Below are 10,329 nucleotides of genomic sequence, written 5' to 3' on the forward strand. Positions count from 1 at the left end.
GCTGACGTTCTCAAGCTGTTGCTGCTATTGTTGTAGCAATTTAACCAACGACTGATCCATTTCACTCACGAAGGACTCTCACAGAATGCACTACCCCGTTGCCAAAACTGTTGTATCTGCTCTCTTCATTGACAACCACTACGTATACAAAAATTACGTCGGCTGACAACTGCACGCCGAATAATGACAAGGTTAGAGAAACATTAACACAACTATCAACCGTCAAAATACAGAGTCCCACTCCCATTGACAACTGAATGCACACCGGCACAGAGCTGACTTGACTCGAAAACGTTTGCGTACTGCGGAGTAGATGCAAGTGGACGAGGCCCGACTGCCAGCGGCCTGTCGTTTCCGTATTTGCCGACCGGGACACGGGCTGCGAGGGACGGTAGCGCGCTTGCTACATCGGCCGCCGCTGGCGTCGGATACAAGGACCGCGGAGGCGGATTGCCCGAGAGCGCCGACACAGATGAAACGCGCCTCCACACTCGAACAAAGAGAAGTGAGAGGAGACAGACAGGAAGAAGAGGGTGTGGCAGATGGACGGAGAGAGGTACAGTTGGAGATACATAGTGAATGGGGAGTAGGAGGTGGACAGAGAGAGGTGGCAGAAGGAGATCGACAGAGAGGAGAACGGAGGAGATGGACAAAAAGAGGGCAAGGAGAAGATGGGGTACTAAAATTTGAATAAATACAGACCCGGGCAATCACGTCTACGAAGTGTTCCATTTGTATGTCGGAATCTATCTTGTGAGCGTTCGCTGTAGTAGCTTTTTACCTAAGGGAGGGAACCTTTAGCCAAACAACATGCTGTCTGAATTTGTCTTCAAAAAGACCTATGCTTTCTATTCGTAACCACAGGCATTTAACCATGCATGTCCGTGATGCACTTTCTACATTTTCATTGATGTGCTGTACCGATGATCAATACGTAGTGAGATTCCTTCTAACGATAATCCTGACATACCAGCGTCACGTGCACGAAGTCAGCTGCCATCAGTGCCATCTCTAATACTGCAATAATCCACTTCATATTTCCATTAAGGCATTTCTGATCATGACGCTGGAACAGCTTGACAACGTAACGTGAGTGCCACGAGTCAGGGAAGCTACCTTGTTCAACTCCCTATTTGTATTGTATACCTTGATACAGCCTAAACTGTTTCCCGACCCAATCATTATACTCTTAATTATATTGTCCCGTTTATAAAATTCTGAAACATAGATGCTAAGTCATCCATCATTTCACTTACGTTTCATATGAATATGTTGGTGGCCTGGTGTGCCAACGCTAAAATTTCCTTTAACTGGGGGCCTACAGTAGTACACCTTGCCTATGGCTGCTACCTAGCAGGAGTACTTCCTTCTTTCCAACATTTTACTTTTCCTCTGGATTCATACGTTCTGGGAACTGCTGACATTTCTGCATCAACAAATAATTTTCCTACAAAACAGATTCAATCAAATGAACTATTACATCCCTGCTCACGTCAAACAGTGTGAAATGCATTTATACGACAGGCGGTGGACAAAATATGGAAACACAAAAAACACAACACATCAATATGCCCAATACGGTGTAGGAAACTCGTTGGGATTGTAACCAGCCTCCAGTGGTCTCGGAACGGATAAATACAGGTCCTGCATGTTTCACATAGAAGTATGGTACAATTCTTCCTGCAAAATAAGGTGCAAGATTAGGTAACGATGATGGAGATGGATATAAATCATGGACTTTTCTCTCCAAAGTAGACCATAAAGGCTCAATAATATTGAGGTGTGTTGACTATGAAGGCCAGGGGAGATGCGACAATTCATCCTCATGCTCACGCAATCAGTGGTGGACGATGCAAGCTGTGTGCACAGGGGCCCTGTGGTCTTACATCACTGTTGGGGAACGATGGAAATGATCAGCCAAAATGTTCATATAATCCTTGGTAGTAATGCGACTTTGCAGAGTATCCATGGCTCCCATGTAATACCATGATGTGGCTGCCCAAATTCAAACCACCAACATGTTTCACTCCTGGGATGTAAACTCGGCAAGAAGTTGGACTTAGTTTGTTAATTTCGTATTTCATAGATAATGTTTCATGGTAAATCGTTATGATACGGAACGAGACATTTTACCCTCACATCCCAAATTAATTAGTAAATATGGCTACGTGCTGAGTTTTTTTAAAGAAACGTACACATGTGAGATAGTAATTCCTACCCGTCACCTTTTAAACACAGCAATAATTGAAATTCTTCTACGGAAAAGAATGAGTTGTCAAGGAGAAACTTCTTCAATTTGTTTTCAAATTTTACTTTGCAGTCTGTCAGACATTTTATATCCCGAGGTAAGTGATCAAAACTTTTATTTGGAGCATTTTGTATCCCTTTTGTCCTAACGACACCCTTAATTTGGACTAATGAATGTCAATTTTTCCTTCTGGTATTGTTATTATGTATTCCATTTTTTGTTTTGATCTGAAGTGAATTATTTACAACATAATTCACGAGGCAACAACTATACTCTGAAGCAGTTGTCACAATTCCCAACTCCTTAAACAGATGTCTACTGCAAGATGAACATGGATGAGCACCAAATATTACTTTTAAAGCACGCATTTGAGTTATAAGGACTTTCTTTCTTGACGACGAGTGACCCCAAAACATTATTCCATGTGACATCATTGAATGTAAATATGTAAAATATGTGAACTTACTGCATTCTCTCTCCTCAACATTTGCAATGATTCTAAGTGCAAATGTGGGTGAACTAAGTTGTTTTAGGAGTTCCACAATTGCATTTTCCGCTTGAAATTCTCATCACTATGGGCACCTAAAAACTTTGAATTTTCCACTCTATTTGTTATTTCCTCACCATGTGTTACGCTTATCATTGGTGTAGCACCATAAGATGTGCGAATCTGAATATGTTTTGTGTTTTTAAAATTCAGAGTGTGACCATTCAGAGAGGACTAGCCAATGACCTTTAAAAAAAAAAAAATTCTCCGTATAATAAGGGAATGTGGTTCTGCCTTGAGCAAACACTCTCCATACATGTTTTGGAGATATTTCTCCATTTTCAGTTGGTATTATTTATTATCTGTTGAACAATAAACAAAGAATTTATGTAACTTATGTGCTTATCTCTGTATATTGTTTAACAGATAATAAATGAAGCCCACTGAAGATGGAGAACCTTCTAAGGAACATGTCTGAGGAGTAAAACAAGAAAAATTGTGTTTGCTCAAGGCAGAACCACATTTCCTTATAACGCATCATGAAGCACACACAGACAAGGAATGAGCATCGACCACAAAATGCTTGTTTACCAGTTCTTCTGTTTCTGTATGTTTGTTTGTATTGATGAGAACACTAGTGTCATCGGCAAAAAGAACTAATTCCGCTTGTTGTATATTAGATGGAAGCTCGTTTACTTATATGAGGAACAATAGTGGACTAAAGATTGAGCCCTGGGGAACTCCATATATGATTCCTCCCCAGGCAGAATAACTTCCTCAGACTATATGTGTTGAATTACTAAGTACAACTTTCTGCATTCTTTTTGGCTAGATATGACATTATCCATTGGTTAGCTGTACCATCAGTCCCATAAAACTTCAGTTTATCAAAGAGATAGCTGTGATTCACATACTTAAATGCCTTAGGTAGGTCGCAGAAAATAATAATCGTCGCCATTTTATTACTTAATGCTTGTAAAATTTGGTGAATGAACATGTAAATGGAATTCTCAGCAGAGCAACTCTTGGGAAATCCGAACTGTGATTTTCAGAGGATGATGTAGCTCAGCCAATGGGCTTGCTGCAGCGGTAACACCGGTTCCCGTCAGATCACCGAAGTGAAGTGCTGTCGATCTTGCTAACACTTGGATGGGCTACCGTCCGGGTCTGCCGAGTGCTATTGGCAAGGGGGTGCACTCAACCCAGGCCTTATGAGGACAGTTGAAGAGCTACTTGAGTGACAAGTAGCAGTACTGGTCACGAAAACTGACAACTACTCAGAGAGTGGTGTACTGACAACATGCCCTTCTGTGTCCGCAACCGGTAACTCCCATGTGAGATACTATTCGAGAATACGTTAACTTTTCAAAAATTTTAGAGTGATGTCAGCAATGAAACTGGTCGGCAGTTATTGACATCTCCCCTATCACCTTTCTGAAATAGGGATTTGATTATGAGATTTTGAGTGTCTCTGGAAAAATGCCTTGAGTTAGTGATACATCACATATTTCAGATAAGACCCAGCTTTTTATATAAGAACAAATCTTAAGTTCTCTATCGGAAACACCATCAAAACCAGATGAGGTTTTTTCCTTGAGAGAATATACAATCTTTTTAATTTCAGAAGGAGAAGTTGGTGATTCATTTATATCACTGAATTTATGGGAGTTACCTTTTCAATATACTGCTGTGATTTTTCTCTTGAACTGTTTATCATTATATTTTCTATTATATTGAAGAAATTATTATTCAATACATTTTCTACCTGCGGCTGATGATTTATAGCCCTTCCATTCAATTCAATAGTGATATTATCCTGTTCTGTAGCTGGTTGTCCTGTCTATCATTTCACTAAATTCCACGTACCCTTAAGTTTGATTTCGAATTACTGATTTCTGACGTTGCATACATGCTGCTTTAATTTTTAGTAATCTTTTTTTAGAGTTATGAGTAGTTCCTTTAGTGTGCATCTACTGCAGGATCTCTACTTGTTCTTACGAACAGATGCAATTCCCTTCTTGTTTCATACTTTAATCCCTCTAGTGAGCCACGGTTTTTCCGTGGCTGTTTAGTGATTAGCTTTGGATTAAATTTTATGTTAGCATTTGGTTTGCCTTCATACTTTGTATGATACGGCGTATTTTTGCTTCTTTCTAATACCACAATGCCACCGTGTGGCTGGTTGTAACATCTATGTTTACTTGAGAATCTCTGTCTTCTTTCCAGCAATGTACAACATGAGCTTGTACAATCAGTGTAATATGTAATTGTTACTTAATGTTTGACTTGCTGATATACTATTGTTGTCATATTCCTTGGTATAGTCCATGACTGTCTGACGTAACTTTACGTCTGATCTCAGTGTGTGAATATGATAATCTGTGCTTTGCAGATCTGATGATGGCAACGTAGTTTGGTGAGACTGGTCATTACAATAAATTCTGTACAATAGCGATCTTGGCTCTTTGCAGTTGTACTACCATTTCTGCATTAATCTAGATCGACCTACAACTTGATAATATGAAACATATATATGATTAATTAGGATCCATCTGTCATCAACCAAATTGGTTGGGAAGTTAATCAAATTTTGGGATCCAAATAAGGTTTCAAGATCATTATTCCTACCAGAATCCTCTAGAAAATCTACAATGAAATATCCAGGGACTATTAAGTTCTTGCTGCTGCCTGACAGACAGCATAGTATGTAATCCATATTTCTGATTTATTTCAAGATTTTCCAGTGTTGATGTATATACAGTTACAATTAAAACTGAGCTATTTATCAGTACTAATTCAGAACACTAATTTCTATGTGCTGACTACTACAGCATCTACTTGTCTCAATGTTTTTGAACTTGTGTTCAGTTTTAATATGTGTAATATCTCCTCCTTTCCCCATATTAGTTCTGAACGAGTAAGTTGTTAAACTGTTATGTTTTATAAGTATCTTACCTAACCCTGCGGTTATGTGTTGCTCAGATAGGTACAGGATGTCTATCTTTCCCGAGCTCTCTAAATTTTCTATACAGACAAGAAGCTCTTCAACCTTATTACTCAGCCCGGTGAAATCTTCATGAAATAAGCTAACCTTTCTTTTCTATGCATTCTTAAAGACTTTGTTGGGCTGTTATGTTATTCTGACTCCCTTCAAAACAGGTGCCTGTATCCTCTGAGCCAGTATTAACAGCGATGATGCTTTGGGTGATGGTGGCCTCCAGGTATATTTTCTGCAAGAAGCTCAGCCAACCTATCTTTCCCTCCCTACTTAGGTGCAGCCTGTGTGTAGTAGATCCCTATCTCCAAATTGTAGCAACTGATACTGAACGCATAGGGGATTTCATTTCAGTCAGCACCAGCCTCCTCAACTCAGTGTTCACACAGCTCACAACAGTATCGAGTCAGTACAGGTCATAGCGCTGCAGGACCTCCACTAAATCCACATTTTTGTTTGTAGTCGCTGCACCTATTCCATCCAGGTCACCCCTAAGGCTGTAATTGCTGTCCTTAATCAAGCTCTTCCCCGCTCCACCTATTACTATGTCCTCTATTGTCTGGCTGAGGCTAGTACTTGGCTATACAATAATTGAGACCTGATACCCAGTTCCCAATTTGTGCTGTACCATCTGGCGTACACTCTTTCCATGGCTACAACCTAGCAGGAACACACTTTTCTTGCTATTACCTTTCGGTACCGACCTACACTGTGTTTCTTTGCTAGAAGTTTGCTGCACCTTACTGTAAACTACAGCTGAATGAAGCTCTTCCTTATCTACTTCAGGTAACAAGTCAGATTTATTCGATACTGTAAGCTCAAATGCAGATGAAGTTGAAGAGCTATTCCTCTTTCACCCATTGCTTGTTACCTTTACACAGTTCCCACAATTATTTTCCTCATTCAACCCATCTAGTTCGAATTCCACATGTTCTAATTCAGGGTGAAGGACACCAATATTTACCTGCTGTTGTGGATTCTCTTGTCTGTTTTGCAAAGCGTACAGTTCCATGGGAGATCCTCCTTGAGTTCCCCATTCCGTTCCCTACTACAGTCACCCAAGCGGAAGTACAACCCACAATCTCCACTTACAGCAAGATTTTAGGAATAACGTAGCTGCAGTATATGTTAATTAACTTAAACACAGAATGTAACTTTAATGTAAGTACACTGTATGTGAACAAACTATACTAGTGCAAAAGTTTCTAAACCAAACAACTTAAGATCTATGCTAGTTTCCTGAAATGTAAACTAAATACGAGTGGGCACGCTCTGCTTAAGTTGCTGGAAGGAAAAACCCTAGAATTAAACGGGATTATCTATATTAACTACGCCAAGTGTAAACAAAAATGCGACTACCACTCGACCTTACGATCTTATAGCATTTGCTGCAATAACGCGTAAAGAAAAGTGATACCTTTAATATTAAGCTTGAAAAGCTCACTAATACGGGTGTTTAATGATTAATTTGCACTAAACTAATTATTATTATTATCTAAATAAAAACTAAGACGTCTTGCCTGGCGCAAGGCTGCCAACCAACAACCACACAATGTGAAACAATGTGAAACAAGACTCATACAATCAAATGGCTTTCTTCCATTACTCCATAGTCTAAGTTTGTGGCTCTGGCACCACGTTTTCCTATTATAGACATTTGTATCACTGCTGAGTGGTTTTAGAATTCCAACTCGGCCAGTAGTTCCCTGCTTCTGGAGCTCCCTTCGTGCTGACAGGTTTCACGTGTGCGATATTCAGTTCTACACTGACTTTGGCAGCTCTCCTTATTTTAGATCACAGTCTTCTTCAATCTCTGTCTCACACGATCAGTCAAGATACGCTTTCGTCCGGGCTGAGACTTAGCAGATGATGTTATTGCGCTTTTCCTGTATGCGGTATAAATATTCGATATGGTACCGTCTGAAACACGACAGTTCAGCTATCTTGCTTAAAGAAGCACCCAGGTGTTTACGTATTTTTGTCCGATCCCTGTATTTCTGTACACCAAAAAAGTGCTTGACGGAATTGGGATGTTCTACTCGTATGCACATTTACTTATCGACTGATCACTTTTCTATAATTGTTTACATGTTGTGGTAGGCAACAGTTAGTTTCGTGTGTATGCACGCATGTTTACACGCACATGCGTCTGTGTACTATGTCTTAATGACCTATTTTACTGAATATCAGGAAAGTCTTACACATAATATTATCTTTAATTTTCATGTTTATGTGTAGACCACATACTATAATTTTGTGGTCAATTAATTTGGCGAACATCAAGGCTCGAATTTGAGGGCTTAAGTGGACGCACATCCAACTCTAACTGGTCTCAGCATGTCAGTATACTCACAGGACAAGTATTGTTTGATTGAACGTCGCAGATTCTGCATTGTGTGAACTGTCTCCTAGGAGTTATAACTTCTCTATGAAAATAATTCCTACCCCTAGTTACGGCCGGCCGCGGTGGTCTAGCGGTTCTGGCTCTGCAGTCCGGAGCCGCGGGACTGCTACGGTCGCAGGTTCGAATCCTGCCTCGGGCATGGGTGTGTGTGATGTCCTTAGGTTAGTTAGGTTTAAGTAGTTCTAAGTTCTAGGGGACTTATGACCTAAGATGTTGAGTCCCGTAGTGCTCAGAGCCCCCCCCCCCCCTAGTTACGTAATTGTGAATTTTACTTTTTAGTGTCGAAAATTCCCTATGTGATTTGTGATAACATGCACTTTCATGTATATGCAATCCTAATTTTAATTTATATTATTTTTCTGCATGAGTACTCATTGGTGACCCTTTCATTATTCTTATTTCTCGTTCTTGAATTGAATTCATTTGTTCTCAAAACATCACACCGTGTTGTAACAGGCTGTACACAGTTGCATAGTAAGCCCGTAACATAGATAAGACATAAAAGTATTCAGTAGTTCACCATGTTTTTCCCATTTAAATTATCATCTAAGGAACCCTTGGAAGCATCATGCAAGATGTATGTTCATCGTTTCAGGCCACTAATTCCAGCTTTATATTGCTTCTGGCTTTTGTCTATATGTATCTATATTCATTTTTACAATTTTAGTCACGTTGAGCGCCATGAAATTGTCTTTTGGCCATCTTTAGGCTTCTTCTGGTGTCACACAGACCTTCCGCTGTAAATCAGCTTCGTTGTATCTTTCATTGAAAGTGGTAGCATCGTTTGAAAACAACAGTGTCTGTATGGTTGACAGTTTGCACGGAAAATCATTTATAAGATAATACCGTTAACAATCCTGTAGAAAAGGGTCTGAAATTCATATATTTGTGTTTATACAGTGAAACATAGTGTATTTCATGCAATATAATTACGAAAATGGTGGAAATAACAAACGCAAAAACGGTAAAACTGTGGTATCGATAGCACCGATGCCACGGTATAGTTACAAAGGTTGGCACTACCACGAGACACCGACGACAGCGCCATCTAGCTGATGCTGTGCAGCTCTAGGAACTCCGCTACGGATTCAGCCCATTTCATCAGGTGCAGCCAGCCAGGAAACTTCGCAACAGCTTTGCTCTACATACGACGGGTGTAAGACTTCGCATCTGTACAAAGTTGTGTATTCTTTCTTGCACCAGTAAACCACCTCTACTCACTGCAGTACCGAAGTAATTTTCCTGCTCCTACCCACGCGTCGCCTTCCAGGTGGGATACAAAAAAACATTTTAATGAAATCTCAAATGAAGCGACAATATCGTCACGACTACTCGAGAATAAAGAACACTGATACCTGCTCCTGCGAAAAATGCTTGACGAAAAGTGTAATGTGAGTAAAATCCAAGACAGAATACCACTTTATCTGTGTTAACGAAAACGCCAAACGGAAGATCTGGATTTGCGATAAATGTGATGACCATGAATTATGCTTAAAGCTTAGGAATGAAAACTGTGCAACTGAAGTAATCAGTGTGCTACTGAATGAGATTACGGTAATGAAACGTAAGTATAAGACACTGCTACAGCAAAAAACTGTGTGTGAACATAACATGCAAAGTAAGTGTATAAAACTGAGCAGTACAGAGTCCACTGCATTAACTGAAAGTACTACCTGCAGCGGTACTGTAGAATTTGGACTGTGTAAGAAGTGTATCAAAACAGTGAAAACTGGTGTTACTTGCAACCAATGCAATAAAAATTTTCATTTTCTATGTGGCAAAGTAGATCATTCAGTGAGAGAGGATGAAAAACTGGCCCTGGACTGGAAATATAGGGAGTATAAATCTAAATTTCACTATCTCGTCTTAGTAGCAGTGGAGAAACAGCTGATGAGTGCCACAGATTGCCTGCATATAGAGCTGGGTCACTTTCAGACAGCAAGAAGGACAACAGCAAGAAATTTATTCTTCAGTTATTCTCAAGACAGTATAGCCGAACGTGTTCACTCACCGCAGCAGAAATACAGTTTGCCGAAGAAAATGCACAAGCTAGCAGAACAAGTAAGTCTTGCTCTTTCACCAGTGTTACCTAATTCTTCACTCCAAGATTCAGGCAGCGATAAATCTGCCAGAAGAGTCGCAACAGTACATAGTGAGGCATCCAATAAAGTTCAAAATCGAAAGGTTAAAATGTC

The sequence above is a fragment of the Schistocerca cancellata genome, chromosome 4 (assembly GCF_023864275.1).
Source record: "Schistocerca cancellata isolate TAMUIC-IGC-003103 chromosome 4, iqSchCanc2.1, whole genome shotgun sequence".
Taxonomy (NCBI): Eukaryota; Metazoa; Arthropoda; class Insecta; order Orthoptera; family Acrididae; genus Schistocerca; species Schistocerca cancellata.